The sequence below is a fragment of the Macaca nemestrina genome, chromosome 13 (genome assembly GCF_043159975.1).
Source record: "Macaca nemestrina isolate mMacNem1 chromosome 13, mMacNem.hap1, whole genome shotgun sequence".
Classification (NCBI taxonomy): domain Eukaryota; kingdom Metazoa; phylum Chordata; class Mammalia; order Primates; family Cercopithecidae; genus Macaca; species Macaca nemestrina.
The window spans coordinates 13,562,355-13,583,097 of record NC_092137.1 but is presented as its reverse complement, the minus strand read 5'-3'; the positions used below and the strand labels follow the sequence as shown (position 1 = coordinate 13,583,097).

The 20,743-nt window shown below is 35.7% G+C and overlaps 2 long non-coding RNA genes across 2 annotated transcripts in view; one reads left to right on the top strand and one right to left on the bottom strand.

The window, feature by feature from the left end:
* The window catches only part of LOC105486464 (uncharacterized), a 36,830-nt gene extending 20,624 nt beyond the window's left edge, over positions 1 to 16,206 (top strand). Inside the window, exons 3-5 of the long non-coding RNA XR_011612219.1 lie at positions 12,175 to 12,320; positions 13,610 to 13,685; positions 14,489 to 16,206. This is a non-coding gene — a long non-coding RNA (uncharacterized lncRNA). The remainder of the gene's footprint in view (positions 1 to 12,174; positions 12,321 to 13,609; positions 13,686 to 14,488) is intronic.
* Positions 1 to 20,743, bottom strand: part of LOC139357772 (uncharacterized) — a 179,256-nt gene that overhangs the window by 133,149 nt on the left and 25,364 nt on the right. The window lies entirely within an intron of this gene.

Here is a 20,743-nt window from a genome sequence, read left to right as displayed (position 1 = left end):
GTCCAGAAATAGGTAGACATTTGCTTGAATAAAGTGAATGCTGGTGGTAGACCTAAGGCAGGAAGTCATTTCCACATTCAGCACTTTTTTTTTTTTTTGAGACAGAGTTTCATTCTTGTTGCCCAGGGTGGAGTGCAATGGCACCGTCTTGGCTCACTGCAACCTCTGCCTCCAGAGTTCAAGCAATTTTCCTACCTCATCCTCCCAAGTAGCTGGGATTACAGGCACCCACCACCATGCCTGGCTAATTTTTTTTTTTTTTTGTATTTTTAATAGAGAAGGGATTTCACCATGTTGGTCAGGTTGGTCTCAAACATTCAGCTTTGCCTGTATATTACACACTTTTATTGATGGGAACCATACCATGCTGTGCTGAATTGAAAATTTAACAGGCAGAATCTACCTACATTCTAACCTTTCCATGTTTAAGTTTCTATCAGTGAGTCTGCTTTTTGATTGATTAATTCTCCAATTTGTTCAATAAGCCCCAGTGTTATTTTCAAGTACATTACAAAGGCTTGAGAGAATTTGTGTTAGCTTCTAGGTTTTTTCCCTTATTGTGATATGTGCCAGGTAAGAGTATTACCTCCTGGAGATGATCCTGCGTTTATTAATCCATTGTTCAAAACTACATTGTAAGTTGTGCCTGCTTAAAAATTTTTCATTTTCCATGACACTGAGAATAAAAAAGGTTATCCACAATATAAAGGTCAATCTCTCAGTTTTCTAATCCCTCAGAACAAAACAAAACAAAAAACATGTGCCAATAGATATTAAAATGTATTACAAAAATAATTGGATTCTCTTGTTTAGTTGTCATCTTCTGTCCATTAAATAGAAAGATTATTAGCAGAAACAAGTCTAGGTTCTAAGGAAGAAGCTGATTCAGGAACACTATTTGCCAACAAAATGCTTATTGCATGCAAAAATGAATTCATGTCTTTTCATTACAGCTTTAACTCTAAGGCTCATATTAATTAAGAATCACAGGAAACCATAAAAGTTATCACCTGTTTTCTCTGTAAAATTACTCAACACAATTTTATAACTACAAAAGAAATCATTCATTTTCTATTCAAAGTCACTCCTTTCCCTTCAGAATTCCACTCTCTTTTTAATGGAAAAAATAAGCAGCCCTAGGAAAAGTGGAATAATATTGGAAATAATTATGGTTACATATTAGCTGTGATCCTGTGGAATATTGTTCACAAATATTTGCAACTGCTTCCTGTGAAGCCAAGAATTGAACAAACTAAACTGCCTTGTGAAGTCGAACTTGGCCTTGTGACTGCCTTTGGCTGATGGATGGTTTTTTGGTGTTTGTTTTTGGTGTTTGTTTTTGATGTCTTTGTTGTTTTTCATCCCAGGGGCTTTGGAGCCAGTGCATGTTGGGCCACGTTCTCTCTGTCTGTCTTCCCTGCCTCTTGGGCTGTGACAGTAGGTGTCCAAATGAAGGCATGGAGAGCCTGGCTCCCTATGTTAGAATGATGAGCAGTTTCTACTTGCCAAAAAGCAAAGGTTCACCCTGAGCTAAAGCATTTTGAAAAAGCTTCAAAGGTGATTCTGATGGGCAAGATTGAGATCCCTATTAATTAATAAATGTTCAGTTCTCAGAGATTACTTTGCTTTTTAGTAGTATATGTGTCTCCACCATAAGGCTATTACTGAACTCTCACCTGTCAAGGCCCTCCTTCCGTAAGACTTTCAAAAGTTGTCCTAGAATCAATCACTTCTTCTCAGTTACATTTATACTTCCTGTAATTTATTATAAATTACTCTTCATACATCCACCTTTTTTCAGAAGATTAAGGAATAGCTGCCACAGCTTTTGCATGTAGGAGCTCCATACAATTAGGCATGCCACTTTTCTGATACAAAGTGGTATTTTGGGGTGGTTCGTTACAAAAAAAAAAAAATAGCTTTTATTTCTCATTCACACAAAAACAGAATGGGAAACCCGTACAGATGAAAACAGACTAGGCTTTGCAGTGAGATACACTTGACTTTCAATTTTTTCCCTGCTACTAGATATTCGTTAATTTGCCTCTTAGACATTAGTTACCTTATATGTAAACCATGTTATGTCTTTGTATATATATCATGTAAGAATGTTGGGAGATACTTAACGGACAGATGGATGTGAAGGAATGGAAGCAAATGTTTTCTAAAACCTTTCAAAGTGCTGGGAAAAATAGAAGGCTTGATTTTTGTCTTTTAAAAAATTTTGTGTTTTATAATTTTCAGTAAGAGGTAATATGATTAAAATAGACTGTCCTATGCATAGTAATAGGAAGTCTACATGTATCAGCGCTAATGCTTACAACAACCCTTCTACACAGATACTACATCATTTTATGAATGAGGAAACTGAAGCTTTAGGTTTCAGGGTCAAAATGCTGCAAAACACGAGATCTGTGAATCAAGTCCAGATCTCTCTTACTCCAAAGCTCATGTTCTTTTTATTAAACCATCTTCACTCTGTCAAGAAGCTTTCCTTAATTCTCATTGATATACTCTGACATACGCATGACACATATCTGCAGTTCTAGGAACTGCGTATGGAGTTTCACATAACCAACTTGTCATCCAGACGGGATCAGTCTTATTTCCACTTTTATATAAGGGGAAACTGAGGCTCACATAGTTTACATGGTATTTTAAGGCCATCCAGGTAGTGAATGACAGAGGCAGAGTATAAATACATGCTATATAGACTGAATGCACACCCATGAAGTCATCTCTTGGTCTCTCTTTTTTTTTCTGTTTACATCTATTCACAATTTCCTTCCCTTGCTCCTTATTGTCCAACAGCAATTCCATGTTCCTTTGAGTCCACTCTCCTTTCAATTATTTCTCACAACGTCTTCCCTTCCCTTTGGGACAATAAGAGGTTAGCGAGCTAGATCTGAGCAGAAACGGATTGCAGTTGTTGGCAGGTACCTGCTGAGCACCAAATCATCTGATCCCTCATCAGCCTGCTCTCAGCAGGCTCCACTTCAGCCTGCCTTGTGGATCCATTAAATGCAGGCAGCTGTATAAATTCTATTCTTTCGAAGGTAGAGCGTAGTTTCATGCACTGTTTAAACTGATCTTACAAATATAGCATCCGAAGGCTTATCATAGCATAGACTTTCTTTTGCTTGAGGACCAGATCTTTTTAGAAACTAAAGGTAAAAGAAGGATGGTTGGCACAGCAGGCACCCACAGGTACCAAGATGAATTCCCAGACATTCACTAAACCAGGCCAATGAAAACAATAGAATTCCAATAGTCCTACTTCTTTTTATATATTATATAGAATATATATTATGGTTACCTATATGCATGATTGTGCTAAGTGTTTTCTATTATCATATTTCATACATGCAGCACTGTGATTTATTATATTTCTCCTCTTACAGGTGGGGTAATTGAGAATGAGATTGATTATCTTACTGAAAACAGTAATAGGTCTTATAAGGGGTGACTTTCTGCATTCTAGAATGTTTAGGCATTACATGCCATGGGAGAATAAAAGCACTGGATGTATGGAGGATTGAGAAAGGCCAATAGGTTCTAAAGTTCACTCTTTCCTGACTCTTACCTACTAAACTGCATCTGCCTATCAAAGTATAATACTATAAAATGATTCATGATTTCATGAATCAAATGATTTTATGGATTTGGTGAAACTGATTAAAATACTCTCACATTAACCTTTTTTCTCAGTAATCATCTGTCTCATTTTTACTAGAATAAAAATGAAATAGCTACATTATCCACCTATTCTAAGATTGTCTTAGCCACTCAGATAAGTTTTACTCAAAGCTCCATGACATTAGGAAAGAAAATAAGCTAAGTAGAGTATGGCTTATAATTTTTCTTTACGAAATGTACTTTTGCTTTCATTTTGATACATATTCACTTAAATGAGCTTTAAGGGTGATAATTTTCCTTCTCAAATGTCAGAATAGATTGAAGAAGATATTGATGTCTCACAGAAAACTGTCACAGATAAAGCTGTATTGAAAGATATTGTATACACTAGAAGCCAACATTAGGATTCTGATGATTTTCCATCTGAAATGGGTTGGACATTTGCAGGGCAGAGGAGCTCAGTCCAGTTGAAATTTCCACATGGGAACAAAAGCAGAGGAAAGATTATCTATGTTCTGTAGGCAGGGTGTGTCTGAAAGAATGTGCCAAGGAAATATTTCTGGGACATGTGGCTTTGCCTGTGATCCTGTTTGCTCAATGCATATTTTAGGGTACTACATGAGAAGGCACACCAGTGCAGAAGAGAGGCCCATGGGACCTGGACCAAGCATGGTCAGTGGCCCCTTGTATTAGTTCGTTTTCACATTGCTATGAAGAAATATCTGACACTGGGTAATTTATAAAGGAAAGAAGTATTAATTGACTCACGGTTCCACATTGCTGGGGAGGCCTCAGGAGACTTACACTCATGGTGGAAGGCAAAGAAGAAGCAGGCACCTTCTTCAGAGGGTGGCATGATAGAGTGAGTGCAAGCAGGGGAAATGCCAGACACTTATAGAATCATCAGATCCCACGAGACTCAATCAGTATCACCAGAAGAGCATAGGGAAAACTGCCCCCATGATCCAACTGGCCTCCACCAGGTCCTGCTCTTGCCATGTGAGAAATTATGGGGAATACAATTCAAGATGAGATCTGGGTGGGAACACAGAGCCAAATTATATCACCCCTTTTCTAATATTCCCCCTTTGTGTGGGAGTTTTAGTGTGTAAGTGTATGAAGACAGGTAGAATTTATATGCCTAATGTTGGGGACCATAAAAATGTTTATTGTAATGTGTGTCTGCTCTTTATCCACTGAATCCACTGAGAGGAACAAGGGAAGAGCAAAACTGCTTCCAATCCTCCTCCACTCCTCAAACAACTTACCTCCAGTTATATGAAAACTATGCCAGGAATGAATCTTTTAAATTACAAGGAGATCGAAGGGCTATCTCTTTATAGTGTTCAACAGCTGTGGTGGCTAAATTGTTCACTCTGTAGCCATTTGGACTGAGTTTGGAATCTGAAGTCCATTTATTTAATGGGGGTATGAGGCATGGAGTCAGGGTTAACATGTGCAGCGCAAAATAAAAATATTTTTGTGAGTGTAAGGGAAAACAAACAACTTTATATAATCAGAACATCGTACTGATATTCTTCTATTCAGATGAAGAGCACCTAATGATGTTTTCTGACTTATTTTCTCTCCACTGAATACCTCCTGTGATTCAGATTGTTGAAGCACAATGTGACTTTTTCTTTTCTTTCTTTATTTATTGAGACCCTGGCCTTGGATAAATAGTTATTCTTGCCCTCTGTGTCTAACTTCCAGTGTGTCACTTACCCTATATTGCATTTCAGGAGCAGCATGAAATCATTGTAAGCCTGTGGGATTTGTAATTTTTAAAATCCTGGATTTAAGTAACGTATGTGAATATTTATTCTTAAGATATTAGAGATAAAGCCATAAATTCCTATTTAATTCAATTGGCATAGTGATCAAATTCAATGAGACCATCCCTTCAATATTTTTATCAAATGTATTGGGGATATATAACCCCATTATCAAGATATGCATCACTTCCAAAGATTCTCCCATGCTCTTTATTTTCCCCATGTCCTTTTGTAGTTAACACTTACCCTCATACCATGTGTCTGGCAACCTAACAACCACTGAGATATTTTCATTTTCTTTAGTGCTGCCTTTTCCAAAAATTCATGTATGTGGAATCATCCAATGTGTGGTTTTTTGAGTCTAGCTTCCTTCATTTAGCACCATGTGTTTGAGATTTTTCTATGTGTTACATATACTACTAGTTTTTTATCGTTGAGAAGTAGTCTGTTGTGTGATGCACTATGCGGAATATTACCAGTCTAAAAATATTTAGTTTATTTTCAGTTTGGAGTCATTAGGAACAAAGCCTTATTATGAAATTTCAAATAACAGATTTTGTGTATATACAAGTTTTTATAGTTTTCAGATAAATACCTTAAAATGACATTGCTAGTGCAAATGTTAACTATATGTTTAACATCATAATAAATTAACAAATTATTTTCTGAAGTGACTGTAACATGTTCCATGTTCATGAATGATGCATAAATGATCCAGTTTCTCTCTATCATCATCGGGACCAAACTGTGTCACACACACACACAAACACAACACTTATTTTAACTATGTAGTGGGTTCAGTTACAATCCCCCACAGCCATATCTCCCCAAGGCTTCAAAATGAGAACTTATTTGGAATCAGGGTACAGATGAAATTAACGTAAGATTCTCAAGATGAGTTCAATTTGGAATAGGTTGGGTACTAAAATCTGACAAGCCCTCATAAAGGAAAAATAAGGAGTAGCTGACAGAAACACACAGGAAGAGTGACCCTGTGTAGATGGAGGCAGAGATGGCACTAATGAGCTTACAAGCCAAAGACACCAAGAATTGCCAAAACCACCTGAAGTCAGAAGGTGACATGACATGGATTCTACCTGAAAGCCTGCAGAAGGGAGTTTGCACTCTTGGCCTCTAGAACTCTGAAATAATACATTTCTGTTATTTTAATCCATCCCATTTGAGGCCATTTGTTACGGCAGCCTTAGGAAACAAATACACTACTCGAACAGATAGGCAGTAGCATCTCTTTGTGATTTTAATTTACATTTTATGAAAGGCTAATGTTAAGCATGTATTTATATACTTATTTTATATATAAAATTTATGTATATATGTATATAGAGAGAGATGCTGTTCAAAGTTTTACCCTTTTTTATTGTTGAGTTTTGAATATTATTTATACATTCCATATACATATCTTTCATTGGTTATAGTTTCCAAATATTTTCCCCAGTGCATCGCTCATCCTTTTATTTTCTTAAGACTGAATTTTTTGAATAGTAGAAGTTTTTAATTTGTTAAAGTCAAATTTGTCAATTTCTTATTGGTTTGTGTTTGTGTGTGTGTGTGTTTATGTGTGTGATGCCTAAGAAATTTTTGCCTAAACCAAGGTCACAAAATTACCTCTAGATATTATTCTGGAAAATTTATAAATTTAGGTAATGCATTTAGGTGTATGATCAATTTGAGATAATTTTTATATATGCTGTGTGTGTCTGTGTGTCAAGGTTTATGTTTTGCCTATAATTAGATGATTAAAGAATTACTCTATTATTATTTTTGGACTAAAATTTCCATGTTGCTACCTGTTTTCTGTTTGTTTCAAATGTCCTTTGACCAGTTTGCACTCTGCCTGCATTTGGATTGACTATATTTTACCCGATTATTAGTTTTCATTTATTCTTTTTAAAATCACTTTCTTTATTACTCACTTTTGTTTGGTTAGTTTGCTTTCTTTTGTTTTACCCTGGCTTTGTGGTTGCCCTAGGATTGACAATATAATTTTTGAATAAATCACATTCTATATTTTTGAAGAACAATGTACATGTTGGTAAAGTTTAAACGAGGATGAAGCAAAACTAGATTTATTTATTTATTATTATTATTATTTCTTCCTTTGCTTGCTTCCTTGTTTCACCACTCACTTTATGGGTCAGAGTTCCAAAAAACAGATAAAGTCTTTTCAGTGTGCTTATTACTGAGCTAGGTAGTATGCTATTATAGATACAACCTTTTGAGGGAAAGCTTATATTTAATTAACTTGTTTTAGTATCTTCAACACATAGGATGTACTATGTGTCAGATAAATATATATTTAAATTTTCTGCAATTTGACAAAATAATTTTTATGTAACATCTATTATATATTTTACATATATATATACTATAAAGTGCACATACCAAAGTATACAGTTTTACAAGATCTGTGATCTATTTACACCTAGAATATCATCACCAAAATTATCCTAATGAACATATGTATGATGCCCAATAGTTTCTTCATGTCCCTTTGCAGCTCATCCATCCCTCACTATTCCATCTTCTTATTCCCAGAAATCTTCTAGCCTACTTTAAGTACTGATTTGTTTGCAGTTTTTAAAGCTTTACATAAAGAATCATGTACAATGTACTAATTATTTTTGGTGTGACTGTAAATACTTTTGGCCATTAAAAAAGATTGTTTTATTATTTAGTTGTAAGAGTTATTTTTATATTGTAGATACAAAGCCTTTGCCAGATACATTTTTCACATATTTTTTTCTCAGCCTGTAGTTTGCCTTTTTTACTTTTATAGTAATGACATTTGAAGTGCAAAAGGTTTAATTTTGATGCAGCTTAATTTACAATTTATTCTTTTGTATTTTCTCTTCTGATGTAGTATCTAAGTAACTATTACCTAAGTCAATATCACGAAGATTTTCTTTTCTGTTTTCTTCTAGAAATGTTATACATTTACATTTTCCATTTACGTTTTTAGGTTTTTGTTTTTGTGTGTGCGTGGAACAAGGTTTATTTCCTTGCACGTATTCTACCAGTATCATTGTTGAAACATATCAGATTCAATTGAATTGCCTTTGAAACAATTGAAATATAAATTGGCCATAATCTGATGGGTTATTTTTGGACTCTCTATCTCCTTCAATTATTTATATATATTTATAATTGTATTAAGTTCATATAGTCTTTTTTTTAAATTTATTTATTATTATTATACTTTAAGTTGTAGGGTACATGTGCATAACGTGCAGGTTTGTTACATATGTATACTTGTGCCATGTTGGTGTGCTGCACCCATCAACTTGTCATTTACATCAGGTATAACTCCCAATGCAATCCCTCCCCCCTCCCCCCTCCCCATGACAGGCCCCTGTGTGAGATGTTCCCCTTCCTGAGTCCAAGTGATCTCATTGTTCAGTTACCACCTATGAGTGAGAACATGCGGTGTTTGGTTTTCTGTTCTTGTGATAGATTGCTAAGAACGATGGTTTCCAGCTGCATCCATGTCCCTACAAAGGACACAAACTCATCCTTTTTGATGGCTGCATAGTATTCCATGGTGTATATGTGCCACATTTTCTTAATCCAATCTGTCACTGATGGACATTTGGGTTGATTCCAAGTCTTTGCTATTGTGAATAGTGCTGCAATAAACATACGAGTGCATGTGTCTTTATAGCAGCATAATTTATAATCCTTTGGGTATATACCCAGTAATGGGATGGCTGGGTCATATGGTACATCTAGTTCTAGATCCTTGAGGAATCGCCATACTGTTTTCCATAATGGTTGAACTAGTTTACAATCCCACCAACAGTATAAAAGTGTTCCTATTTCTCCACATCCTCTCCAGCACCTGTTGTTTCCTGACTTTTTAATGATCGCCATTCTAACTGGTGTGAGATGGTATCTCATTGTGGTTTTGATTTGCATTTCTCTGATGGCCAGTGATGATGAGCATTTTTTCATGTGTCTGTTGGCTGTATGAATGTCTTCTTTTGAGAAATGTCTGTTCATATCCTTTCTTGATGGCTGTACCATTATACTGTATGTGTAACTCCTAGCAGATTTCCTACTTGTTCCCTGGGAGCTGACTTGTGCAGCTGCAGTCAGATGGCAGCTCTGTTGAGGCAGTCTAGTGGACCAGTCTAGCAGGGCTTTGCTCATATGTGTCATATGTAGCAGGGTGTTGGCCAGAGTTCCCTGACTCTTCACATGGCTCTTCAATGGAAAGCCCATAGTTCGTGAATGGTAGTTCCTGGGTTCCCAGTAGCAATAGAGGCCAACCCTCAATATGCAAATACTTTTAAAGTTTTACTTGTATCATATTTCTAATGCCTTCTGACCAAGGCAATTTGCATGGTCATGCCAAGATTCAAATGATGGAGAGAAAAATTTCACCTCTCTTTTGAGGAGTAGCAAAGTCACATCGGGAAGAACATACCTACATGCATGGGAAAAAACTGTGGCCATTTTTTTCACTCTACCACAATTCCATTGATTTATATTCCATTCAACATATGTTGGCCAATTTTGAACCATTCTTGTTTCCTACTTAATGTGAAAAAAACATACAGTATCATCTTTCAACCTTTCCTTTTTCTTTTATCCTGTCAATGTCTTCATTGTAAACCATGCTAGCACATACCAAAAAAAAAAAAATTGTAAGTGTGAAATCATTTCAAATGCTTATTCTGCACACTGGGAGAAAATAAGTTCTAGATTTATTTGGTACTGAAGTCATTAATACCAAAAAATTTCCATATTAATATTACTACTCACTCATTAATTTACTGTGTCAGTATGACTCTGTTACAGCTCTTATCTGCCAATAGTGATTAATCACTGAATGGCATGTATCTGTAACATTTGTCGACTATGAAATGTTTTCAGGAACATATGATTTACACATTTTAGGACAGTAGAACCAATATAATGTTGTTTAAAAATAGCATTTCTTAACTGCTGTATGACATCTATGAGTCTTCAACCCTATCATTCTGTCTCCCTTTCTTTTTAATAACATTGCAGCACAGCTGAAGACATGTCATAATTTATTTTATCATTTATCTTGAATATAGAACATGGATTAAAACAATAAAATTAGTCACCTATACATATTGGCTTTCTTTTTTTTAACTTTTCAATTAGATTGACATCATTAGGAAAGACATTGACTATGAAGTACATCAAAATGAAGAACAAGTGGATATAGTTTCACATGAATTTAGTTTTATAAGTGGCTTATTAGGAAAGTGAGGTGGAAAAAGCAGTGGGAACGTGGAGGGCTATATCCTTTCTCTAGTTTGACTGCTAACTCATTATTTATCTCAGCAGGGTTACATCTCTCTAAGCCATAATTTCTTTCTCTATAAATCTATGAGTTGGGAGTAACAAGTTGATTTTCCCCAGGTATTAACAGAGCTACCTCTAGGGTTCACCACAATTGTAACTTGAGTTTCACTTCTGATTTTACATTTAACTTTAAAAAAGAAAACTGAATATTTTCACATGTGTGGATGCGTTCTTCATAAACTTTTTATACTTTGTGTTTGTTGTGGAGTGGATGGTGGATTAATCCCTTTTTTGAACGTGACAGATAGCCTTCTCTGCATTTTTTGCTTAATTAACATTGCCACTCTGCTATGGATTCAATTATATTCACTAAAAATGTACATACTGATGCTGTAATCTCCAAATGTGGTAGTTTAGAGATAGAGTCTTTGGTAGATGAGGTTGTAAGTGTGGGGGCCCTCATGACGGGATTGTTGCCCTTATAAGAAGAGACGCCAGAGAGCTTGATCGCTCTCTCCACCATGTAAGGGCAATGAGAAGGCAGCCAGATGCAAGCCAGGAAAAGAATCTGATCCTACTGGGCTTCTAACTTCCACAGTTCATCTTGGACTTCTAACCTTCAGAACTGTGAGAAATGAAATGATTGTTGTTTAAACTACCCAGTCAATGGTATTTGATATAGCAGCCTGAGCTGCCTAAGACATCTTTTTCTGACTGTAACAGAATAAAATCTTTTCTGCATCCTTTGCTTAATCAAATATTTTTAATATAGAGATTTTTAAATTTATGAGAGTTTTATTGATATTAGGCAACCAAAACAAAGCCACAAACTCACTAAGATGTTACAGGCTTTAAAAGACCCCATGAATTCCCTCCCCCATTCTCAAAATCACATATTCATTAAAAATGACCTTAATTTTCCATATCATTTTTGTTAAACACATGTTATCAGTTTCATTGCGTATATTTTTCACTGCATTAAAAAGTTCCTTTGGCCATTCTGTATGTCCACATATAAAATAGCCTGTGACAAAAATATTCTACACTGAGAATGTGAAACTTGAGAAAAGGAAAATAGCTGAGAGCAGTCTGAGATCTCCGAGGTATGTAGACCCAGAGAGACGTGGGTATGGGATTCAGTCATGCCCACACCCCACACGCATGCCTAGGGGAAATTGTTTAAAGTCATTTTGTTCCTGACTGCCTCACTCAATATCTTCCTGTTCTTAGAATTTATGATACAAAGAACAATGTTGAGCCAATCAATAGCTTATATTATTTTAACGTAAATCCTTGGTAAAAACCTCAGGAACTTGACTCTTTTTTTTCCCTTTAAAAATCCACTTGTTACTGTTGCTAATCAGAGTGTATATTCAGGACAAATAGAATCTATGCTCTTGGGTTGCAGCCCTCAAACTTAGCCCAAGTAAAATCTCTGCTTATTAATAGATTAAATTTGACTCAGCAGGTTCCTTTGAGATGGGCGTTATCTGGCATCGTCAGCAGGATTCAGAGTGACTCATTCTCACCACCAGGTGCGGTGTTTCTCCCTGAAATCAGTGCTTGATACCAGCACGAACTCTGTGTCTTCAGAAGTCCCACTGGGTGTTTTGGGTAAGTTCTCCAGAATTAGGACCTCCCACACTTGGGTTGAAAATTTAGACTTTATTTGGCTGTTTTTCAAACCGTCTCTTTTCTTTAAGAGAGGACTTTGGTCTCTGTCTTTGGACATGAGCTTCAAGTAAAGAGCTCTGCAGAAAATGTGTTTTTTGCTGCTGTGTCTCACAGCAGAGGTTCAGATCAAGGTTCTTCCACCTCTACCTCAGGATGGAGATTTAGGTCAAGGTTTTCCTGCCTCTGTCTCACAGCAGAGGTTCAGGTCAAAGGACTGGCAGTTACGCACAGATGCTTTTGTTTTATATGGCATGCTCTTAAGATTAGAACTCTTTCTATTGCTTAAAAATTCAGACCTATCGTTTTATTTGAGACCAATTCCTGTTAGTTTCTAACTGAAAAGTGTTCCCTCTTTTTGCTCTTCCAAAAACGTATACTATGAAGATCTGGTCCTCATACACTGAGCACACTATTGACCCCTGGAAGTTAGAGACAGTCCGAGATAAGTTACACTTTCACCCTAAACACACTCCCAACCTTGAAAAGTTCCTAAATTAGGGAAAGTCAAGCGTCAAGCATCAAAATTAGAGTACCCCTTTTAGAAACACCAGCTGGATTTATGTGTAACACTCATGGGGCATCCTCTTGTAAAGGCCTAGGAAAGTGGACCCGCCTAATTTAGTGATACAGAAGGTAGAAATTATTTAGGCAGATAGGGCAACAGAGTTCTTCGCAGAGCTTCCCTTCTAACAAAAAGGAGCCCCCCAAATCATTCCTTTTCTAATGAAGATCAGCCTGAAACATAGAGCTGCAAACACAGATAATCAAGAGAGAAGCTTGCAGGGGCGAATGCTGGCAGAGGCCCTGATAGAAAAGGGCCACCTGAGGGCCGAGCACGTCCAACACGGAGGCTCCATCTTCCCTTTTCTTGTTCATGTGTGCGATAAAGAAACAGGCAACATGGCGCAGCTCAGGCAGAGGACCCGCCTGCATAATAAAAGATTAGGGCGGGGGTGGCCAGAAATTCGCACCCTGTGCAGATGGCACACCTAATCCCAACCAGTTTTTCATGATCTATGCAAATGGCACCCCTGGTCCAACCAATCTTTCACACCCTATGTAAATCAAACACTGCCTCCTCACCAGGCACCTATAAATCCCCCTGCATTTCGCCATGGATTCAGCAACCCCTTTTTCTGGGACCCCTCTCTGCAACAGAGTGCTCTTCTCTTTCTTTTGCCTATTAAACTTCTACTCTCAACCTGACACTTTGTGTATCTGCATCCTAGATTTCTGTGACTGAGACAACAGATCTCGGGTGTTAACTCCACAACCAGCCCGTTTCACTGGAACGATCAGCAGTAGGTAAAATAAGAATCCTTTGCTATGTCTAAAAGAATCCATTTGCTCACACAATTGGAAAAAGAAAAAGAAAAAAAAGCTGGTTTTAGCACCACACATACTGAATCAGAGAAGTAGTTTGTTTTTCTTGAATTAAGTCTCGTAATAAGAGATTTAAAAAGATTCTTTCTTAGAGCTCTAGGGTCAGAAGTGAGCTTAACTAAAAGCTGACATTTAGGCTATAATTTTAAAAAATAAGAATAAAAAGGGCTTTCTGCATTTTCTTCTTTTGGTTCCTGTTTTGGGGGATTTTTTTCAGTTGACTGAAACTCTTTTTAAAGGTGTTTGATCCGTCTGGTTACTTCCTATCTTGTTGGCATAATTTTTGCTGAGAAAAATGTAAAACATCATTTGCCTTTTAGAAAGCTTAACATGCCCCCAAATTGGTTCCTATAAGACTAATTCTTCTGTTTCTTTTCACTTCTGATCCTTTCTTTCACTACTTTTGATACCACAAATAATAGTAATAATAATAATTTAATAAGATATACTATATTATTAATATATTATATATATATTAATATATTATATATAATATATTAATATATTAATATATTAATATATATTATATCTCTAGAGGAGATATACTATATACTATTATGTCTTTCAACATTGTATGATATTCCTAAAATTATGATGTGTTACCATACATTGTCAGACATAAATATGGTTATTATGTTACATTGTCGTTTGCCACAGACATAACCAAATTTCCTTGTCAATTGCGTTTTTAACCATGACTAGTCTAAGTCTTTTTTCATCCACAGACAACTATTGTTTTACTTGGATTCTTCTCAGAAAGTGGTTTACAACTGACAACAGTTCAAAATTTGCTTTTTCTTTTTTAAGACAATTCATGGAAAGAACCCTGACAAGTACTCTTGAATACAGGTTTCTGATAACTTTGGAGATTGTATTATTAGACTAAGCAAAAACTTTGAGAACTCTCATAAACTGATGTGTTCATGAAGATTTCTAACTCAACATCAAGCAGAACAAGAATTTATTATGTGGGACTGAACTGATAGAAAAAGAAGACTGAAATGATTTTTAGGACTTTGTGTTTAAAACATTGCTGATTCTTTTTATAACTGTTGTGCAGAGTAAGTGAAACTTTTTTGAGCTATTTATAGCTTATAGAATGGGGTGAAATATACATGTGTGAACAAAATTCTCTATAAGTTATTTCTGCAAAATTTAAAATCCTTTTATGAATACTCTTACGTTATGGTAACCGTAAAATAAGATACACTAGATACAATGATTATTATACTAAGGCTACGACCAAAATGGCATATTTTTGGATATTACTAGACTGCTTTAAAAAATTAAGATTGACTTTATAGATTCAATAAAAAGTCCTCGGAGAGATTGGCCTGGTACTTCATCCACATAGTTCCCTTTCAAAAATTCTGACCTTGCAGTAAGTAAAGAACGTCCATACCTGACAGGCCCAGGAAACTCAAGATATCTTGGGGACCTTGAGAAGGGAAAAATTTACTCCATTTGTACAGGTATTACAGGCACATTCTAATTGTGAATCTTTGACTTGGCTTCCTAGCCTGGAGACTTATGAAAGCCTAATCTGAAATTCCTTAAGAAAGTTTCAGCAAAACCAATTTAAAAGAGCTTATACGGTAATAGCTATTCTTGTGTTTTTTGAAAATAATCAGGCCCAGTGTAACACTAAAACTTACTTTGCAAGTAAATTGGTCCTACTAAGATTTGTCCTGGGTATAAATGGGAAACTGGAGAGATAAAAATTATGGCTCAGAGAAAAATTATAGCATACCTGTTACTAGATTCCAGCCCTGACCACTGTTTTCGAGTTTTTGTAATTTTCCAACAATTTGGACTGAATCCCCAATGAAACAGGTTTTTGATTATGTATTTATCAGTTTTACTTCTTCTGAGAAAACCAAAAGCATGAAATTCTGAAGACTGGAGATGACTCAACAAGCAATGACAGTTCTATAAATCAATGACTTGACTGAGGATTATCCAAGAATGAGCCTTCCCAGTGCCAAGGGATGAAGGCCTAAGAGACTGATCATCACTGCTTCCATGGGAATATTTTTTATAAACAGGAGAAATGAGGAAAGAAAAATAGTTCAGAGCAGTCTGAAGTCTGCAAGGTATGCAGGCCCAGAGAGACATGAGTATGGGACTTTAGTCATACTCCGATGCCACACTATGCCTAGGAAAAGTTATTTAGTTTTTGTGCTCCTGACCAGCTGCCTCGACCATTATCTTCAGGTTCCTAGAATTTGTGACACAAAGAACAATGTATAACCTATCAACAGCTGATGTTATTTTAATGTAAATTTTTGGTAAACAACTCAGGAACTGCCTCTTCTTTCCCTTTACTTCCCTAGTTACTTACAAGCAACACTTGTTACATTGCTGATCTGAGTGTATATTCAGGATAAATAGAATCTATGCTCCTGGGTTGCAGACCTCAGGCTTGGTCCAAATAAATTCTCTACTTACATTGTTTGCCTCAGCTGCTGCCTTTTTTTATCAAAAAAATCCATGGAGGTAAATGCTCTCTTGAAGTATTTTAAAGATTAATCTTGACTGGTTCCCATGTCAAGAGAAGAAAACTTCAAAAAAAAAAAAAAAGAAAGAAAAGAAAAGAAAAAAACTGCATAGAGGTGCTATATTCTCACTGCTGAGTTGCTGGTAAGTTTTCATTTTTAACAAGGTCCGTGTCACACTGAAAGGTTGGAAGTTCTAGCTTGAAGATGTAGTATATGGCGGTTTTATTAAGGAGACTGAAGAAAAGCTTAAAGGGATAAGCAAGAACCCGTGGTTAGCAAAGAATTTATTATGAATCTGAACACTTTTAACACAAAATATTAAAATTCAGAAATATGTGCCAAAGCTGTCAAGTTAGAATTAAGCCTTATATGAGAATCCAAATGACTAGAGTCAGAGGCCCTTCATACTGAAAGCATCATTACATGTTGGAGTTCATGCAATAGTAAAGTCCAGAGATACAGATGAAGGAAATGAACTTTCCCAAGTGTATACACTAAGCCTCGGACATAGCTAGGTTGAAGCATGAAAGTGATGATACATGTTATCACAGGGAAATACAGTAGAGTTTTAGACCCTTTTCTCCTAAAATACTTTGGAGTCTGCAAAACTTAGCTAACCTATGAACAACTGGTGTTCTGCATATCAGTGAATAATTTTATCACTCCCCTGTTTAGCTATTAAAAGCTTCATAGACAAAATGCTTGACTATCTACTTTCTGTATTTCTACATTAGTTGCATTCCTATTTGCTTTATGTTTGTGTAATAAAAGAGTCATTTTGAAGATTTTGCCAAAACAAAGAAAAGATTTCCTAAATATTTCCACTTAAAAATGACATAAACCCATAAAATGCAAACGTAATAATCAATTTGACTATTAACTAAAATTAATTAACTTTCTTCTAGGAGTTCTACTGCAGGTAAGTTCTTATTTCTGTCTCTTAGCGCTTCCTACCTTAAGCCTGAACATAAAGAAAGGCTTAAGTATGGATTTGGCCTGACTTAATTAAAGTTTATGTATAATGCAATATATTGATGAAATGAGTTACTTGGTCTTCTGGCAAATGAAGATATTTGTCAAAACAGATAATTTGCAAATTTATATATAGAGAAATGAAGCACAAACTTTATGAAGAGAAGCATATTTAAGATAATTTTTCACAAATTACTTATTTTATAAAATGTTTTTGTTCTGCCCTACTTTTTAACTTTCTCCGCATCATTACTAGTGTCTTAGAACAATAGGTGTATATGCAGTACCATTTATACAGAAAGGAGTTGTTATTAATGAAATCTTTCACCCTGCCTCACTTTCAGGTGTGGTTTTGGGTGAATTCCCTAAAAGCCAGTTCAGAATTGTCATTAAGAACTGCAACCTTACTCTAGGCACAGAAAGGGATCTCAAAGATGCTAGAACTTCTTCTTAAATATATGTGTGTAATGTTCGGAAAGTCACATCAAATTAGTGGGCTTCATCTTTCACTTCTAAAAAAATAAAGAATTAGATTATCAGGAAAATATTTGCTGGTACTAATATTCTGCAAAATTTACTTAGAGGGACATTTCCTCTTAAGGAGAAATAATTGACCTTTCTAGGAGGGGCACGTTTGTACAAATAGGATGCATTCACTTTTTCATTTAATTTCTCTCTGAATGCTGCACAGGTTTTTACAGATGAGGTCACTCAAGCTCAGAGAGCTTCAATAGCTAGCAATCTACTCCGAAGCCATGCCTTGATCTCTACATTGGAAAAAAATCAGCACATTTTTCTCCTAGCAACATGAAGATCAGGGTACATAACGGAGCTATGAGAGACACTAAATGTATCAAAATTATTATAATTAGTAACATTTACAGATGAACTGTTAAAAACGCTTTTTACTTTACCAGTTCCTGTCATAAGTGATATCCTATTTGATCTTCACGCAGTTGTTATGGATTGTAAACCTGAACAGACCTAGAGTTTTCAGTTGAGTATTTCTGAATCAGGAGATTTTCTGAATCAGGGGTTGGATTCAGAAAGACAAAATACTAGGTCCGCTGCTCACCAGATCTAAAATTTGGTCAAAATGCTCATTTCCTAACTTGTGACGTTTTCATTTTACTTTATCTACAATTCTGTTGTAATCACCATTTTATAATTTGATATTCAGTGTTATATTTGAGTATCTTTTCAATCAATCTATTTTGTGTCATTAAGAAGAAAAAAACTTTGTGTCACTGACAAATAATAATTTAAAATAAACATGTATTCAAAGTATCATAAATACATGTTCTGTTAGGTTATATTTGGATTCTCTACATGAGTGATCTGGAAACTAAAGCACCCAAAGGACTAGTTGCAGTGGATCACACAAGGAGTACCAGAGACAGATTAAAAGCACAATTATTCTTTTGATAATAATGGAGAAATTGCATTGCCTCTTCTATATCACATATACTTTTTATGTAAGTCCCATTGTTAATCTTTGTGCTTTTTTTGTACACTGGGCATTAAGGAGGATTACATTTCTAATACTACTCTTTATGATTAAAGGTAAATAATAATTATGCTTGTTACTTCTATGAGCACAGGTGGAGAACAGCAATCACCTGGAAGTATATTTTTATGATTATGGGAGGAATCCTTTAGAGAACTTATTCTTTTTCAGTAGGCAAATATAAGACAAATAGGTAAATAGTTGCTTGGGTGGAAGGATGTAATTGATTTTCTGTGGCTTGGACAATACTGCCATTCTTGAGATCCTTGAGTATACATGCCGTAGAGTGAAAATAGACCAGTTTACATAAGGAGCACCAGGACTTCGAGAAGAGACCAAGATCCCAATCCTTCTACCCTGAGATTCCATGTTATAGAAAGCTGTTTGTATAAACAGCTGTCTTTGTAAACAGCATGACATATAGTTGATCTGCAGAGAGAAAAAGATAACAAGAGTCTGAAAAAAGAACTTAGTAAGAGAAAAATTTTAGTTGGTACCTATGCTAAGCAGAAAGGACTACTGAGAAATGGCTGATTGGAATGAAATTAGAATAAAGGTTCAACTTGGAATGGTGCTGAGGAACATACTGAGTATATCAAAGAGCTATGAACTTGAAGCCCAGCAGGAGGAAACACAATGTTGCCAGGAGGAATTTGTACTTAAATATTATTATTGAAACAGAGGACATAGTAAATGGTGTGGAACCAACCAGTCTTCTAAATAGCACCTAGTAGCAGCATCTAAAGCAGTTAGAGTAATGGTTGACTTACCGTAATCAGTAAAGGTTAGAGTTGACTTAAGATGTTATTGGGAGAAGGAAGATTCCCTGTTAATCAGAGAAAATGAATGCTTGTGTGTCATTTATAAACATGTGGGAGATATGAAAGCATCTGTGTTTAAAGATAATTAAGCATTTCCTATAGTTGGCATTAGTCATGACAGGGCAGGCACTACAGAGACACAGGTGCCACTGGGATTAGAGATAGTTTGTTACTATCATTTTGAATGAAAAACTCTTTTCACACCTAGGTCGGGTAGAGACTATTGGGAGGTTCTTCTTGCATCAGTATGAATACACTGGTCACCTCTGCACCTGGCATTCACAAGGAAATCTTGGTATAGAGTAGACTTAGTCTTTGCCTTTAAGAGATTTACTTCTCCAAGGTTAAGCGATGCTGATAGAAATCATGATTAGTGGTATGAAAAAGTCATTTGAAATAATCAGAGGGAAAATACATGGAATTTTGAAGAAGGAAAAGATTCCATTTGACTAGTATGATGAAAAGCCTCAATAGAAGGAGTTAAGACTGAGGAAATCCATGAATGAGGCATGGAATTTTAATGAACCATGAGAACAAAACTTGTGTTCTTTCCTCTTTTTTTCCTCTTGGGAGCCAAAGATAGAACAGCGTTTTCACTATATTCTTTGCAGAAATGCTTTTGTAGAACACGAATGTTTATTTGGCAAAAAGAAATATGTAACATATAAGTATTAATTCATACAGAGAGAAACTGCCTTATTCTACAGAAACCAAGGTATTGTTTCTTTGCGTAGGGCAATTATTTTTCCTTGAAAAGCAAACTACCTTTTAAAAATGAGGCAGTAAGTTTTAGTGTCATCTTAAGCAGAATATTATGGCTTTAAAAATGTCTTAGAATCAAATTCAAGGCTATGGTGTTCAGTAGTTGTTAATTTCACTTCACTGAAATGGGTTTTCTTTATTACAAGACATTGAAAGAAAAAACCCAAAAAGGCAGAACGGTGCTTTTCCCATTGATAAGGAAGAATCATCCCTCTGATTTGCTGCTTTATTTATCTTGTGAATATCTGAGCTCTCCTCTGGTTGAATATTTATTTATTTATAGATGAATTTTATTTTTCATTCAGAGCACCGAGAATAACTAGTTAAAAGGAGCTCAGCATAAAGAATTGAAGTCCTTTGTGTATATGTTTTTCCCTTTCACTGACTGTAAAAGCAGAACGGTTGCAATTGTTACTTCCT